The following is a 19,683-nucleotide window of genomic DNA, read 5'->3' as shown; positions in this document are numbered from 1 at the left end:
CTCCTACACAGTGGCAGATATGTAAATACGGGGTTTCGGTACCATTTCTTGCGCATTACGGTTCAAACACTCGAACACCTATCCGGATTCTCCTGCACAGTGACAGATATGTAAATACGGGGTTTCGGTACCATTTCTTGCGCATTACGGTTCGAACACTCGAACACCAATCCGGATTCTCCTGCATAGTGGCAGATATGTAAATACGGGGTTACGGTACCATTTCTTGCGCATTACGGTTCGAACACTCGAACACCTATCCGGATTCTCCTGCACAGTGGCAGATATGAAAATACGAGGTTTCGGTACCATTTCTTGCGCATTACGGTTCGAACACTCGAACACCTATACGGATTCTCCAACACAGTGGCAGATATGTAAATACGGGGTTTACATACCATTTCTTGCGCATTACGGTTCGAACACTCGAACACCTATGCGGATTCTCCTGCACAGTGGCAGATATGTAAATACGGGGTTTACATACCATTTCTTGCGCATTACGGTTCGAACACTCGAACACCTATGCGGATTCTCCTGCACAGTGGCAGATATGTAAATACGGGGTTTCGGTACCATTTCTTGCGCATTACGGTTCGAACACTCGAACACCAATCCGGATTCTCCTGCATAGTGGCAGATATGTAAATACGGGGTTACGGTACCATTTCTTGCGCATTACGGTTCGAACACTCGAACACCTATACGGATTCTCCTGCACAGTGGCAGATATGTAAATACGGGGTTTCGGTACCATTTCTTGCGCATTACGGTTGGAACACTCGAACACCTATACGGATTCTTCTGCACAGTGGCAGATATATAAATACGGGGTTTACATACCATTTCTTGCGCATTACGGTTCGAACACTCGAACACCTATGCTGATTCTCCTGCACAGTGGCAGATATGTAAATACGGGGTTTACATACCATTTCTTGCGCATTACGGTTCGAACACTCGAACACCTATGCGGATTCTCCTGCACAGTGGCAGATATGTAAATACGGGATTTCGGTACCATTTCTTGCGCATTACGGTTCGAACACTCGAACACCTATCCGGATTCTCCTGCACAGTGGCAGATATGTAAATACGGGGTTTCGGTACCATTTCTTGCGCATTACGGTTCGAACATTCGAACACCTATACGGATTCTCCTGCACAGTGGCAGAAATGTAAATACGGGCTTTCGGTACCATTTCTTGCGCATTACGGTTGGAACACTCGAACACCTATACGGATTCACCTGCACAGTGGCAGATATGTAAATACGGGGTTTACATACCATTTCTTGCGCATTACGGTTCGAACACTAGAACACCTATGCGGATTCTCCTGCAAAGTGGCAGATATGTAAATACGGGGTTTACATACCATTTCTTGCGCATTACGGTTCGAACACTCGAACACCTAGGCGGATTCTACTGCACAGTGGCAGATATGTAAATACGGGGTTTCCGTACCATTTCTTGCGCATTACGGTTCGAACACTCGAGCACCTATACGGATTCTCCTGCACAGTGGCAGATATGTAAATACGGGGTTTCCGTACCATTTCTTGCGCATTACGGTTCGAACACTCGAACACCTATACGGATTCTCCTGCACAGTGGCAGATATGTAAATACGGGGTTTACATACCATTTCTTGCGCAATACGGTTCGAACACTCGAACACCTATGCGGATTCTCCTGCACAGTGGCAGATATGTAAATACGGGGTTTCGGTACCATTTCTTGCGCATTACGGTTCGAACACTCGAACACCTATACGGATTCTCCTGCACAGTGGCAGATATGTAAATACGGGGTTTCGGTACCATTTCTTACGCATTACGGTTGGAAGACTCGAACACCTATACGGATTCTCCTGCACAGTGGCAGATATGTAAATACGGGGTTTACATACCATTTCTTGCGCATTACGGTTCGAACACTCGAACACCTATGCGGATTCTCCTGCACAGTGGCAGATATGTAAATACGGGGTTTACATACCATTTCTTGCGCATTACGGTTCGAACACTCGAGCACCTATGCGGATTTTCCTGCACAGTGGCAGATATGTAAATACGGGGTTTCGGTACCATTTCTTGCGCATTACGGTTCAAACACTCGAACACCTATCCGGATTCTCCTGCACAGTGGCAGATATGTAAATACGGGGTTTCGGTACCATTTCTTGCGCATTACGGTTCGAACACTCGAACACCTATCCGGATTCTCCTGCACAGTGGCAGATATGTAAATACGGGGTTTCGGTACCATTTCTTGCGCATTACGGTTCGAACACTCGAACACCTATGCGGATTCTTCTGCACAGTGGCAGATATGTAAATACGGGGTTTCGGTACCATTTCTTGCGCATTACGGTTCGAACACTCGAACACCTAGGCGGATTCTCCTGCACAGTGGCAGATATGTAAATACGGGGTTTCGGTACCATTTCTTGCGCATTACGGTTGGAACACTCGAACACCTATACGGATTCTCCTGCACAGTGGCAGATATGTAAATACGGGGTTTCGGTACCATTTCTTGCGCATTACGGTTCGAACACTCGAACACCTATACGGATTCTCCTGCACAGTGGCAGATATGTAAATATGGGGTTTACATACCATTTCTTGCGCATTACGGTTCGAACACTCGAACACCTATGCGGATTCTCCTGCACAGTGGCAGATATGTAAATACGGTGTTTCCGTACCATTTCTTGCGCATTAGGGTTCGAACACTCGAACACCTATCCGGATTCTCCTGCACAGTGGCAGATATGTAAATACGGGGTTTACATACCATTTCTTGCGCATTGCGGTTCGAACACTCGAACACCAATACGGATTCTTCTGCACAGTGGCAGATATGTAAATACGGGGTTTACATACCATTTCTTGCGCATTACGGTTCGAACACTCGAACACCTATGCTGATTCTCCTGCACAGTGGCAGATATGTAAATACGGGGTTTACATACCATTTCTTGCGCATTACGGTTCGAACACTCGAACACCTATGCGGATTCTCCTGCACAGTGGCAGATATGTAAATACGGGGTTTCGGTACCATTTCTTGCGCATTACGGTTCGAACACTCGAACACCTATCCAGATTCTCCTGCACGGTGGCAGATATGTAAATACGGGGTTTCGGTACCATTTCTTGCGCATTACGGTTCGAACACTCGAACACCTATACGGATTCTCCTACACAGTGGCAGAAATGTAAATACGGGGTTTCGGTACCATTTCTTGCGCATTACGGTTGGAACACTCGAACCCCTATACGGATTCTCCTGCACAGTGGCAGATATGTAAATACGGGGTTTACATACCATTTCTTGCGCATTACGGTTCGAACACTCGAACAGCTATGCGGATTCTCCTGCACAGTGGCAGATATGTAAATACGGGGTTTACATACCATTTCTTGCGCATTACGGTTCGAACACTCGAACACCTAGGCGGATTCTCCTGCACAGTGGCAGATATGTAAATACGGGGTTTCCGTACAATTTCTTGCGCATTACGGTTCGAACACTCGAACACCTATCCGGATTCTCCTGCACAGTGGCAGATATGTAAATACGGGGTTTACATACCATTTCTTGCGCATTGCGGTTCGAACACTCGAACACCAATACGGATTCTTCTGCACAGTGGCAGATATGTAAATACGGGGTTTACATACCATTTCTTGCGCATTACGGTTCGAACACTCGAACACCTATGCTGATTCTCCTGCCCAGTGGCAGATATGTTAATACGGGGTTTACATACCATTTCTTGCGCATTACGGTTCGAACACTCGAACACCTATGCGGATTCTCCTGCACAGTGGCAGATATGTAAATACGGGGTTTCGGTACCATTTCTTGCGCATTACGGTTCGAACACTCGAACACCTATCCGGATTCTCCTACACGGTGGCAGATATGTAAATACGGGGTTTCGGTACCATTTCTTGCGCATTACGGTTCGAACACTCGAACACCTATACGGATTCTCCTGCACAGTGGCAGAAATGTAAATACGGGGTTTCGGTACCATTTCTTGCGCATTACGGTTGGAACACTCGAACCCCTATACGGATTCTCCTGCACAGTGGCAGATATGTAAATACGGGGTTTACATACCATTTCTTGCGCATTACGGTTCGAACACTCGAACAGCTATGCGGATTCTCCTGCACAGTGGCAGATATGTAAATACGGGGTTTACATACCATTTCTTGCGCATTACGGTTCGAACACTCGAACACCTAGGCGGATTCTCCTGCACAGTGGCAGATATGTAAATACGGGGTTTCCGTACAATTTCTTGCGCATTACGGTTCGAACACTCGAACACCTATACGGATTCTCCTGCACAGTGGCAGATATGTAAATACGGGGTTTCGGTACCATTTCTTACGCATTACGGTTGGAAGACTCGAACACCTATACGGATTCTCCTGCACAGTGGCAGATATGTAAATACGGGGTTTACATACCATTTCTTGCGCATTACGGTTCGAACAGTCGAACACCTATGCGGATTCTCCTGCACAGTGGCAGATATGTTAATACGGGGTTTACGTACCATTTCTTGCGCATTACGGTTCGAACACTCGAACACCTATGCGGATTCTCCTGCACAGTGGCAGATATGTAAATACGGGGTTTCGGTACCATTTCTTGCGCATTACGGTTCGAACACTCGAACACCTAGGCGGATTCTCCTGCACAGTGGCAGATATGTAAATACGGGGTTTCCGTACCATTTCTTGCGCATTACGGTTCGAACACTCGAACACCTATACGGATTCTCCTGCACAGTGGCAGATATGTAAATACGGGGTTTCGGTACCATTTCTTGCGCATTACGGTTCGAACACTCGAACACCTATATGGATTCTCCTGCACAGTGGCAGATATGTAAATATGGGGTTTACATACCATTTCTTGCGCAATACGGTTCGAACACTCGAACACCTATGCGGATTCTCCTGCACTGTGGCAGATATGTAAATACGGGGTTTCGGTACCATTTCTTGCGCATTACGGTTCGAACACTCGAACACCTATCCGGATTCTCCTGCACAGTGGCAGATATGTAAATACGGGGTTTCGGTACCATTTCTTGCGCATTACGGTTCGAACACTCGAACACCTATGCGGATTCTTCTGCACAGTGGCAGATATGTAAATACGGGGTTTCGGTACCATTTCTTGCGCATTACGGTTCGAACACTCGAACACCTAGGCGGATTCTCCTGCACAGTGGCAGAAATGTAAATACGGGGTTTCGGTACCATTTCGTGCGCATTACGGCTGGAACACTCGAACACCTATACGGATTCTCCTGCACAGTGGCAGATATGTAAATACGGGGTTTCGGTACCATTTCTTGCGCATTACGGTTCGAACACTCGAACACCTATACGGATTCTCCTGCACAGTGGCAGATATGTAAATATGGGGTTTACATACCATTTCTTGCGCATTACGGTTCGAACACTCGAACACCTATGCGGATTCTCCTGCACAGTGGCAGATATGTAAATACGGGGTTTCCGTACCATTTCTTGCGCATTAGGGTTCGAACACTCGAACACCTATCCGGATTCTCCTGCACAGTGGCAGATATGTAAATACGGGGTTTACATACCATTTCTTGCGCATTACGGTTCGAACACCAATACGGATTCTTCTGCACAGTGGCAGATATGTAAATACGGGGTTTACATACCATTTCTTGCGCATTACGGTTCGAACACTCGAACACCTATGCTGATTCTCCTGCACAGTGCCAGATATGTAAATACGGGGTTCACATACCATTTCTTGCGCATTACGGTTCGAACACTCGAACACCTATGCGGATTCTCCTGCACAGTGGCAGATATGTAAATACGGGGTTTCGGTACCATTTCTTGCGCATTACGGTTCGAACACTCGAACACCTATCCGGATTCTCCTGCACAGTGGCAGATATGTAAATACGGGGTTTCGGTACCATTTCTTGCGCATTACGGTTCGAACACTCGAACACCTATACGGATTCTCCTGCACAGTGGCAGAAATGTAAATACGGGGTTTCGGTACCATTTCTTGCGCATTACGGTTGGAACACTCGAACACCTATACGGATTCTCCTGCACAGTGGCAGATATGTAAATACGGGGTTTACATACCATTTCTTGCGCATTACGGTTCGAACACTCGAACACCTATGCGGATTCTCCTGCACAGTGGCAGATATGTAAATACGGGGTTTACATACCATTTCTTGCGCATTACGGTTCGAACACTCGAACACCTAGGCGGATTCTCCTGCACAGTGGCAGATATGTAAATACGGGGTTTCCGTACCATTTCTTGCGCATTACGGTTCGAACACTGGAACACCTATACGGATTCTCCTGCACAGTGGCAGATATGTAAATACGGGGTTTCCGTACCATTTCTTGCGCATTACGGTTCGAACACTCGAACACCTATACGGATTCTCCTGCACAGTGGCAGATATGTAAATACGGGGTTTACATACCATTTCTTGCGCAATACGGTTCGAACACTCGAACACCTATGCGGATTCTCCTGCACAGTGGCAGATATGTAAATACGGGGTTTCGGTACCATTTCTTGCGCATTACGGTTCGAACACTCGAACACCTATACGGATTCTCCTGCACAATGGCAGATATGTAAATACGGGGTTTCGGTACCATTTCTTGCGCATTACGGTTGGAAGACTCGAACACCTATACGGATTCTCCTGCACAGTGGCAGATATGTAAATACGGGGTTTACATACCATTTCTTGCGCATTACGATTCGAACACTCGAACACCTATGCGGATTCTCCTGCACAGTGGCAGATATGTAAATACGGGGTTTACATACCATTTCTTGCGCATTACGGTTCGAACACTCGAACACCTATGCGGATTCTCCTGCACAGTGGCAGATATATAAATACGGGGTTTCGATACCATTTCTTGCGCATTACGGTTCGAACACTCGAACACCTAGGCGGATTCTCCTGCACAGTGGCAGATATGTAAATACGGGGTTTCCGTACCATTTCTTGCGCATTACGGTTCGAACACTCGAACACCTATACGGATTCTCCTGCACAGTGGCAGATATGTAAATACGGGGTTTCGGTACCATTTCTTGCGCATTACGGTTCGAACACTCGAACACCTATACGGATTCTCCTGCACAGTGGCAGATATGTAAATATGGGGTTTACATACCATTTCTTGCGCAATACGGTTCGAACACTCGAACACCTATGCGGATTCTCCTGCACTGTGGCAGATATGTAAATACGGGGTTTCGGTACCATTTCTTGCGCATTACGGTTCGAACACTCGAACACCTATCCGGATTCTCCTGCACAGTGGCAGATATGTAAATACGGGGTTTCGGTACCATTTCTTGCGCATTACGGTTCGAACACTCGAACACCTATGCGGATTCTTCTGCACAGTGGCAGATATGTAAATACGGGGTTTCGGTACCATTTCTTGCGCATTACGGTTCGAACACTCGAACACCTAGGCGGATTCTCCTGCACAGTGGCAGATATGTAAATACGGGGTTTCGGTACCATTTCTTGCGCATTACGGTTGGAACACTCGAACACCTATACGGATTCTCCTGCACAGTGGCAGATATGTAAATACGGGGTTTCGGTACCATTTCTTGCGCATTACGGTTCGAACACTCGAACACCTATACGGATTCTCCTGCACAGTGGCAGATATGTAAATATGGGGTTTACATACCATTTCTTGCGCATTACGGTTCGAACACTCGAACACCTATGCGGATTCTCCTGCACAGTGGCAGATATGTAAATACGGGGTTTCCGTACCATTTCTTGCGCATTAGGGTTCGAACACTCGAACACCTATCCGGATTCTCCTGCACAGTGGCAGATATGTAAATACGGGGTTTACATACCATTTCTTGCGCATTGCGGTTCGAACACTCGAACACCAATACGGATTCTTCTGCACAGTGGCAGATATGTAAATACGGGGTTTACATACCATTTCTTGCGCATTACGGTTCGAACACTCGAACACCTATGCTGATTCTCCTGCACAGTGGCAGATATGTAAATACGGGGTTTACATACCATTTCTTGCGCATTACGGTTCGAACACTCGAACACCTATGCGGATTCTCCTGCACAGTGGCAGATATGTAAATACGGGGTTTCGGTACCATTTCTTGCGCATTACGGTTCGAACACTCGAACACCTATCCGGATTCTCCTGCACAGTGGCAGATATGTAAATACGGGGTTTCGGTACCATTTCTTGCGCATTACGGTTCGAACACTCGAACACCTATACGGATTCTCCTGCACAGTGGCAGAAATGTAAATACGGGGTTTTGGTACCATTTCTTGCGCATTATGGTTGGAACACTCGAACACCTATACGGATTCTCCTGCACAGTGGCAGATATGTAAATACGGGGTTTACATACCATTTCTTGCGCATTACGGTTCGAACACTCGAACACCTATGCGGATTCTCCTGCACAGTGACAGATATGTAAATACGGGGTTTACATACCATTTCTTGCGCATTACGGTTCGAACACTCGAACACCTAGGCGGATTCCACTGCACAGTGGCAGATATGTAAATACGGGGTTTCCGTACCATTTCTTGCGCATTACGGTTCGAACACTCGAACACCTATACGGATTCTCCTGCACAGTGGCAGATATGTAAATACGGGGTTTCCGTACCATTTCTTGCGCATTACGGTTCGAACACTCGAACACCTATACGGATTCTCCTGCACAGTGGCAGATATGTAAATACGGGGTTTACATACCATTTCTTGCGCAATACGGTTCGAACACTAGAACACCTATGCGGATTCTCCTGCACAGTGGCAGATATGTAAATACGGGGTTTCGGTACCATTTCTTGCGCATTACGGTTCGAACACTCGAACACCTATACGGATTCTCCTGCACAGTGGCAGATATGTAAATACGGGGTTTCGGTACCATTTCTTGCGCATTACGGTTGGAAGACTCGAACACCTATACGGATTCTCCTGCACAGTGGCAGATATGTAAATACGGGGTTTACATACCATTTCTTGCGCATTACGGTTCGAACACTCGAACACCTATGCGGATTCTCCTGCACAGTGGCAGATATGAAAATACGGGGTTTACATACCATTTCTTGCGCATTACGGTTCGAACACTCGAACACCTATGCGGATTCTCCTGCACAGTGGCAGATATGTAAATACGGGGTTTCGGTACCATTTCTTTCGCATTACGGTTCGAACACTCGAACACCTATCCGGATTCTCCTGCACAGTGGCAGATATGTAAATACGGGGTTTCGGTACCATTTCTTGCGCATTACGGTTCGAACACTCGAACACCTATACGGATTCTCCTGCACAGTGGCAGATATGTAAATACGGGGTTTACATACCATTTCTTGCGCATTACGATTCGAACACTCGAACACCTATGCGGATTCTCCTGCACAGTGGCAGATATGTAAATACGGGGTTTACATACCATTTCTTGCGCATTACGGTTCGAACACTCGAACACCTATGCAGATTCTCCTGCACAGTGGCAGATATGTAAATACGGGGTTTCGGTACCATTTCTTGCGCATTACGGTTCGAACACTCGAACACCTAGGCGGATTCTCCTGCACAGTGGCAGAGATGTAAATACGGGGTTTCGGTACCATTTCTTGCGCATTACGGTTCGAACACTCGAACACCTATACGGATTCTCCTGCACAGTGGCAGATATGTAAATATGGGGTTTACATACCATTTCTTGCGCAATACGGTTCGAACACTCGAACACCTATGCGGATTCTCCTGCACTGTGGCAGATATGTAAATACGGGGTTTCGGTACCATTTCTTGCGCATTACGGTTCGAACACTCGAACACCTATCCAGATTCTCCTGCACAGTGGCAGATATGTAAATACGGGGTTTCGGTACCATTTCTTGCGCATTACGGTTCGAACACTCGAACACCTATGCAGATTCCTCTGCACAGTGGCAGATATGTAAATACGGGGTTTCGGTACCATTTCTTGCGCATTACGGTTCGAACACTCGAACACCTAGGCGGATTCTCCTGCACAGTGGCAGATATGTAAATACGGGGTTTCGGTACCATTTCTTGCGCATTACGGTTGGAACACTCGAACACCTATACGGATTTTCCTGCACAGTGGCAGATATGTAAATACGGGGTTTCGGTACCATTTCTTGCGCATTACGGTTCGAACACTCGAACACCTATACGGATTCTCCTGCACAGTGGCAGATATGTAAATATGGGGTTTACATACCATTTCTTGCGCATTACGGTTCGAACACTCGAACACCTATGCGGATTCTCCTGCACAGTGGCAGATATGTAAATACGGGGTTTCCGTACCATTTCTTGCGCATTAGGGTTCGAACACTCGAACACCTATCCGGATTCTCCTGCACAGTGGCAGATATGTAAATACGGGGTTTACATACCATTTCTTGCGCATTACGGTTCGAACACTCGAACACCAATACGGATTCTTCTGCACAGTGGCAGATATGTAAATACGGGGTTTCGGTACCATTTCTTGCGCATTACGGTTCGAACACTCGAACACCTATACGGATTCTCCTGCACAGTGGCAGATATGTAAATACGGGGTTTCGGTACCATTTCTTGCACATTACGGTTCGAACACTCGAACACCTATACGGATTCTCCTGCACAGTGGCAGATATGTAAATACGGGGTTTCCGTACTATTTCTTGCGCATTACGGTTCGAACACTCGAACACCTATGCGGATTCTCCTGCACAGTGGCAGATATGTAAATACGGGGTTTCGGTACCATTTCTTGCGCATTACGGTTCGAACACTCGAACACCTATACGGATTCTCCTGCACAGTGGCAGATATGTAAATACGGGGTTTCCGTACCATTTCTTGCGCATTACGGTTCGAACACTCGAACACCTATACGGATTCTCCTGCACAGTGGCAGATATGTAAATATGGGGTTTACATACCAGTTCTTGCGCAATACGGTTCGAACACTCGAACACCTATGCGGATTCTACTGCACAGCGGCAGATATGTAAATACGGGGTTTCGGTACCATTTCTTGCGCATTACGGTTCGAACACTCAAACACCTATCCGGATTCTACTGCACAGCGGCAGATATGTAAATACGGGGTTTCGGTACCATTTCTTGCGCATTACGGTTCGAACACTCGAACACCTATACGGATTCTCCTGCACAGTGGCAGATATGTAAATACGGGGTTTCGGTACCATTTCTTGCGCATTACGGTTGGAACACTCGAACACCTATACGGATTCTCCTGCACAGTGGCAGATATGTAAATACGGGGTTTACATACCATTTCTTGCGCATTACGGTTCGAACACTCGAACACCTATGCGGATTCTCCTGCACAGTGGCAGATATGTAAATACGGGGTTTCCGTACCATTTCTTGCGCATTACGGTTCGAACACTCGAACACCTATACGGATTCTCCTGCACAGTGGCAGATATGTAAATACGGGGTTTACATACCATTTCTTGCGCAATACGGTTCGAACACTCGAACACCAATGCGGATTCTCCTGCACAGTGGCAGATATGTAAATACGGGGTTTCGGTACCATTTTTTGCGCATTACGGTTCGAACACTCGAACACCTATACGGATTCTCCTGCACAGTGGCAGATATGTAAATACGGGGTTTCGGTACCATTTCTTGCGCATTACGGTTGGAAGACTCGAACACCTGTACGGATTCTCCTGCACAGTGGCAGATATGTAAATACGGGGTTTACATACCATTTCTTGCGCATTACGGTTCGAACACTCGAACACCTATGCGGATTCTCCTGCACAGTGGGAGATATGTAAATACGGGGTTTACATATCATTTCTTGCGCATTACGGTTCGAACACTCGAACACCTATGCGGATTCTCCTGCATAGTGGCAGATATGTAAATACGGGGTTTCGGTACCATTTCTTGCGCATTACGGTTCGAACACTCGAACACCTATGCGGATTCTCCTGCACAGTGGCAGATATGTAAATACGGGGTTTCGGTACCATTTCTTGCGCATTACGGTTCGAACACTCAAACACCTATCCGGATTTTCCTGCACAGTGGCAGATATGTAAATACGGGGTTTCGGTACCATTTCTTGCGCATTACGGTTCGAACACTCGAACACCTATACGGATTCTCCTGCACAGTGGCAGATATGTAAATACGGGGTTTCGGTACCATTTCTTGCGCATTACGGTTGGAACACTCTAACACCTATACGGATTCTCCTGCACAGTGGCAGATATGTAAATACGGGGTTTACATACCATTTCTTGCGCATTACGGTTCGAACACTCGAACACCTATGCGGATTCTCCTGCACAGTGGCAGATATGTAAATACGGGGTTTCCGTACCATTTCTTGCGCATTACGGTTCGAACACTCGAACACCTATACGGATTCTCCTGCACAGTGGCAGATATGTAAATACGGGGTTTACATACCATTTCTTGCGCAATACGGTTCGAACACTCGAACACCTATGCGGATTCTCCTGCACAGTGGCAGATATTTAAATACGGGGTTTCGGTACCATTTCTTGCGCATTACGATTCGAACACTCGAACACCTATACGGATTCTCCTGCACAGTGGCAGATATGTAAATACGGGGTTTCGGTACCATTTCTTGCGCATTACGGTTGGAAGACTCGAACACCTGTACGGATTCTCCTGCACAGTGGCAGATATGTAAATACGGGGTTTACATACCATTTCTTGCGCATTACGGTTCGAACACTCGAACACCTATGCGGATTCTCCTGCACAGTGGCAGATATGTAAATACGGGGTTTACATACCATTTCTTGCGCATTACGGTTCAAACACTCGAACACCTATGCGGATTCTCCTGCACAGTGGCAGCTATGTAAATACGGGGTTTCGGTACCATTTCTTGCGCATTACGGTTCGAACACTCGAACACCTATGCGGATTCTCCTGCACAGTGGCAGATATGTAAATACGGGGTTTCGGTACCATTTCTTGCGCATTACGGTTCGAACACTCGAACACCTATGCAGATTCCTCTGCACAGTGGCAGATATGTAAATACGGGGTTTCGGTACCATTTCTTGCGCATTACGGTTCGAACACTCGAACACCTAGGCGGATTCTCCTGCACAGTGGCAGATATGTAAATACGGGGTTTCGGTACCATTTCTTGCGCATTACGGTTGGAACACTCGAACACCTATACGGATTTTCCTGCACAGTGGCAGATATGTAAATACGGGGTTTCGGTACCATTTCTTGCGCATTACGGTTCGAACACTCGAACACCTATACGGATTCTCCTGCACAGTGGCAGATATGTAAATATGGGGTTTACATACCATTTCTTGCGCATTACGGTTCGAACACTCGAACACCTATGCGGATTCTCCTGCACAGTGGCAGATATGTAAATACGGGGTTTCCGTACCATTTCTTGCGCATTAGGGTTCGAACACTCGAACACCTATCCGGATTCTCCTGCACAGTGGCAGATATGTAAATACGGGGTTTACATACCATTTCTTGCGCATTACGGTTCGAACACTCGAACACCAATACGGATTCTTCTGCACAGTGGCAGATATGTAAATACGGGGTTTCGGTACCATTTCTTGCGCATTACGGTTCGAACACTCGAACACCTATACGGATTCTCCTGCACAGTGGCAGATATGTAAATACGGGGTTTCGGTACCATTTCTTGCGCATTACGGTTCGAACACTCGAACACCTATACGGATTCTCCTGCACAGTGGCAGATATGTAAATACGGGGTTTCCGTACTATTTCTTGCGCATTACGGTTCGAACACTCGAACACCTATGCGGATTCTCCTGCACAGTGGCAGATATGTAAATACGGGGTTTCGGTACCATTTCTTGCGCATTACGGTTCGAACACTCGAACACCTATACGGATTCTCCTGCACAGTGGCAGATATGTAAATACGGGGTTTCCGTACCATTTCTTGCGCATTACGGTTCGAACACTCGAACACCTATACGGATTCTCCTGCACAGTGGCAGATATGTAAATATGGGGTTTACATACCAGTTCTTGCGCAATACGGTTCGAACACTCGAACACCTATGCGGATTCTACTGCACAGCGGCAGATATGTAAATACGGGGTTTCGGTACCATTTCTTGCGCATTACGGTTCGAACACTCAAACACCTATCCGGATTCTACTGCACAGCGGCAGATATGTAAATACGGGGTTTCGGTACCATTTCTTGCGCATTACGGTTCGAACACTCGAACACCTATACGGATTCTCCTGCACAGTGGCAGATATGTAAATACGGGGTTTCGGTACCATTTCTTGCGCATTACGGTTGGAACACTCGAACACCTATACGGATTCTCCTGCACAGTGGCAGATATGTAAATACGGGGTTTACATACCATTTCTTGCGCATTACGGTTCGAACACTCGAACACCTATGCGGATTCTCCTGCACAGTGGCAGATATGTAAATACGGGGTTTCCGTACCATTTCTTGCGCATTACGGTTCGAACACTCGAACACCTATACGGATTCTCCTGCACAGTGGCAGATATGTAAATACGGGGTTTACATACCATTTCTTGCGCAATACGGTTCGAACACTCGAACACCAATGCGGATTCTCCTGCACAGTGGCAGATATGTAAATACGGGGTTTCGGTACCATTTCTTGCGCATTACGGTTCGAACACTCGAACACCTATACGGATTCTCCTGCACAGTGGCAGATATGTAAATACGGGGTTTCGGTACCATTTCTTGCGCATTACGGTTGGAAGACTCGAACACCTGTACGGATTCTCCTGCACAGTGGCAGATATGTAAATACGGGGTTTACATACCATTTCTTGCGCATTACGGTTCGAACACTCGAACACCTATGCGGATTCTCCTGCACAGTGGGAGATATGTAAATACGGGGTTTACATATCATTTCTTGCGCATTACGGTTCGAACACTCGAACACCTATGCGGATTCTCCTGCATAGTGGCAGATATGTAAATACGGGGTTTCGGTACCATTTCTTGCGCATTACGGTTCGAACACTCGAACACCTATGCGGATTCTCCTGCACAGTGGCAGATATGTAAATACGGGGTTTCGGTACCATTTCTTGCGCATTACGGTTCGAACACTCAAACACCTATCCGGATTTTCCTGCACAGTGGCAGATATGTAAATACGGGGTTTCGGTACCATTTCTTGCGCATTACGGTTCGAACACTCGAACACCTATACGGATTCTCCTGCACAGTGGCAGATATGTAAATACGGGGTTTTGGTACCATTTCTTGCGCATTACGGTTGGAACACTCGAACACCTATACGGATTCTCCTGCACAGTGGCAGATATGTAAATACGGGGTTTACATACCATTTCTTGCGCATTACGGTTTGAACACTCGAACACCTATGCGGATTCTCCTGCACAGTGGCAGATATGTAAATACGGGGTTTCCGTACCATTTCTTGCGCATTACGGTTCGAACACTCGAACACCTATACGGATTCTCCTGCACAGTGGCAGATATGTAAATACGGGGTTTACATACCATTTCTTGCGCAATACGGTTCGAACACTCGAACACCTATGCGGATTCTCCTGCACAGTGGCAGATATTTAAATACGGGGTTTCGGTACCATTTCTTGCGCATTACGATTCGAACACTCGAACACCTATACGGATTCTCCTGTACAGTGGCAGATATGTAAATACGGGGTTTCGGTACCATTTCTTGCGCATTACGGTTGGAAGACTCGAACACCTGTACGGATTCTCCTGCACAGTGGCAGATATGTAAATACGGGGTTTACATACCATTTCTTGCGCATTACGGTTCGAACACTCGAACACCTATGCGGATTCTCCTGCACAGTGGCAGATATGTAAATACGGGGTTTACATACCATTTCTTGCGCATTACGGTTCAAACACTCGAACACCTATGCGGATTCTCCTGCATAGTGGCAGATATGTAAATACGGGGTTTCGGTACCATTTCTTGCGCATTACGGTTCGAACACTCGAACACCTATGCGGATTCTCCTGCACAGTGGCAGATATGTAAATACGGGGTTTCGGTACCATTTCTTGCGCATTACGGTTCGAACACTCGAACACCTATACGGATTCTCCTGCACAGTGGCAGATATGTAAATACGGGGTTTCGGTACCATTTCTTGCGCATTGCGGTTGGAACACTCGAACACCTATACGGATTCTCCTGCACAGTGGCAGATATGTAAATACGGGGTTTACATACCATTTCTCGCGCATTACGGTTCGAACACTCGAACACCTATGCGGATTCTCCTGCACAGTGGCAGATATGTAAATACGGGGTTTCGGTACCATTTCTTGCGCATTACGGTTGGAACACTCGAACACCTATACGGATTCTCCTGCACAGTGGCAGATATGTAAATACGGGGTTTACATACCATTTCTTGCGCATTACGGTTCGAACACTCGAACACCTATCCGGATTCTCCTGCACAGTGGCAGATATGTAAATACGGGGTTTCGGTACCATTTCTTGCGCATTACGGTTGGAAGACTCGAACACCTGTACGGATTCTCCTGCACAGTGGCAGATATGTAAATACGGGGTTTACATACCATTTCTTGCGCATTACGGTTCGAACACTCGAACACCTATGCGGATTCTCCTGCACAGTGGCAGATATGTAAATACGGGGTTTACATACCATTTCTTGCGCATTACGGTTCAAACACTCGAACACCTATGCGGATTCTCCTGCACAGTGGCAGCTATGTAAATACGGGGTTTCGGTACCATTTCTTGCGCATTACGGTTCGAACACTCGAACACCTATGCGGATTCTCCTGCACAGTGGCAGATATGTAAATACGGGGTTTCGGTACCATTTCTTGCGCATTACGGTTCGAACACTCGAACACCTATGCAGATTCCTCTGCACAGTGGCAGATATGTAAATACGGGGTTTCGGTACCATTTCTTGCGCATTACGGTTCGAACACTCGAACACCTAGGCGGATTCTCCTGCACAGTGGCAGATATGTAAATACGGGGTTTCGGTACCATTTCTTGCGCATTACGGTTGGAACACTCGAACACCTATACGGATTTTCCTGCACAGTGGCAGATATGTAAATACGGGGTTTCGGTACCATTTCTTGCGCATTACGGTTCGAACACTCGAACACCTATACGGATTCTCCTGCACAGTGGCAGATATGTAAATATGGGGTTTACATACCATTTCTTGCGCATTACGGTTCGAACACTCGAACACCTATGCGGATTCTCCTGCACAGTGGCAGATATGTAAATACGGGTTTTCCGTACCATTTCTTGCGCATTAGGGTTCGAACACTCGAACACCTATCCGGATTCTCCTGCACAGTGGCAGATATGTAAATACGGGGTTTACATACCATTTCTTGCGCATTACGGTTCGAACACTCGAACACCAATACGGATTCTTCTGCACAGTGGCAGATACGTAAATACGGGGTTTCGGTACCATTTCTTGCGCATTACGGTTCGAACACTCGAACACCTATACGGATTCTCCTGCACAGTGGCAGATATGTAAATACGGGGTTTTGGTACCATTTCTTGCGCATTACGGTTCGAACACTCGAACACCTATACGGATTCTCCTGCACAGTGGCAGATATGTAAATACGGGGTTTCCGTACTATTTCTTGCGCATTACGGTTCGAACACTCGAACACCTATGCGGATTCTCCTGCACAGTGGCAGATATGTAAATACGGGGTTTCGGTACCATTTCTTGCGCATTACGGTTCGAACACTCGAACACCTATACGGATTCTCCTGCACAGTGGCAGATATGTAAATACGGGGTTTCCGTACCATTTCTTGCGCATTACGGTTCGAACACTCGAACACCTATACGGATTCTCCTGCACAGTGGCAGATATGTAAATATGGGGTTTACATACCAGTTCTTGCGCAATACGGTTCGAACACTCGAACACCTATGCGGATTCTACTGCACAGCGGCAGATATGTAAATACGGGGTTTCGGTACCATTTCTTGCGCATTACGGTTCGAACACTCAAACACCTATCCGGATTCTACTGCACAGCGGCAGATATGTAAATACGGGGTTTCGGTACCATTTCTTGCGCATTACGGTTCGAACACTCGAACACCTATACGGATTCTCCTGCACAGTGGCAGATATGTAAATACGGGGTTTCGGTACCATTTCTTGCGCATTACGGTTGGAACACTCGAACACCTATACGGATTCTCCTGCACAGTGGCAGATATGTAAATACGGGGTTTACATACCATTTCTTGCGCATTACGGTTCGAACACTCGAACACCTATGCGGATTCTCCTGCACAGTGGCAGATATGTAAATACGGGGTTTCCGTACCATTTCTTGCGCATTACGGTTCGAACACTCGAACACCTATACGGATTCTCCTGCACAGTGGCAGATATGTAAATACGGGGTTTACATACCATTTCTTGCGCAATACGGTTCGAACACTCGAACACCAATGCGGATTCTCCTGCACAGTGGCAGATATGTAAATACGGGGTTTCGGTACCATTTCTTGCGCATTACGGTTCGAACACTCGAACACCTATACGGATTCTCCTGCACAGTGGCAGATATGTAAATACGGGGTTTCGGTACCATTTCTTGCGCATTACGGTTGGAAGACTCGAACACCTGTACGGATTCTCCTGCACAGTGGCAGATATGTAAATACGGGGTTTACATACCATTTCTTGCGCATTACGGTTCGAACACTCGAACACCTATGCGGATTCTCCTGCACAGTGGGAGATATGTAAATACGGGGTTTACATATCATTTCTTGCGCATTACGGTTCGAACACTCGAACACCTATGCGGATTCTCCTGCATAGTGGCAGATATGTAAATACGGGGTTTCGGTACCATTTCTTGCGCATTACGGTTCGAACACTCGAACACCTATGCGGATTCTCCTGCACAGTGGCAGATATGTAAATACGGGGTTTCGGTACCATTTCTTGCGCATTACGGTTCGAACACTCAAACACCTATCCGGATTTTCCTGCACAGTGGCAGATATGTAAATACGGGGTTTCGGTACCATTTCTTGCGCATTACGGTTCGAACACTCGAACACCTATACGGATTCTCCTGCACAGTGGCAGATATGTAAATACGGGGTTTTGGTACCATTTCTTGCGCATTACGGTTGGAACACTCGAACACCTATACGGATTCTCCTGCACAGTGGCAGATATGTAAATACGGGGTTTACATACCATTTCTTGCGCATTACGGTTTGAACACTCGAACACCTATGCGGATTCTCCTGCACAGTGGCAGATATGTAAATACGGGGTTTCCGTACCATTTCTTGCGCATTACGGTTCGAACACTCGAACACCTATACGGATTCTCCTGCACAGTGGCAGATATGTAAATACGGGGTTTACATACCATTTCTTGCGCAATACGGTTCGAACACTCGAACACCTATGCGGATTCTCCTGCACAGTGGCAGATATT

The sequence above is a fragment of the Camellia sinensis genome, chromosome 4, assembly GCF_055761805.1.
Source record: "Camellia sinensis isolate YWXY chromosome 4, ASM5576180v1, whole genome shotgun sequence".
Taxonomy (NCBI): Eukaryota; Viridiplantae; Streptophyta; class Magnoliopsida; order Ericales; family Theaceae; genus Camellia; species Camellia sinensis.
The sequence above is the reverse complement of the archived record's forward strand: the minus strand, read 5'-3'. Positions refer to the sequence as shown.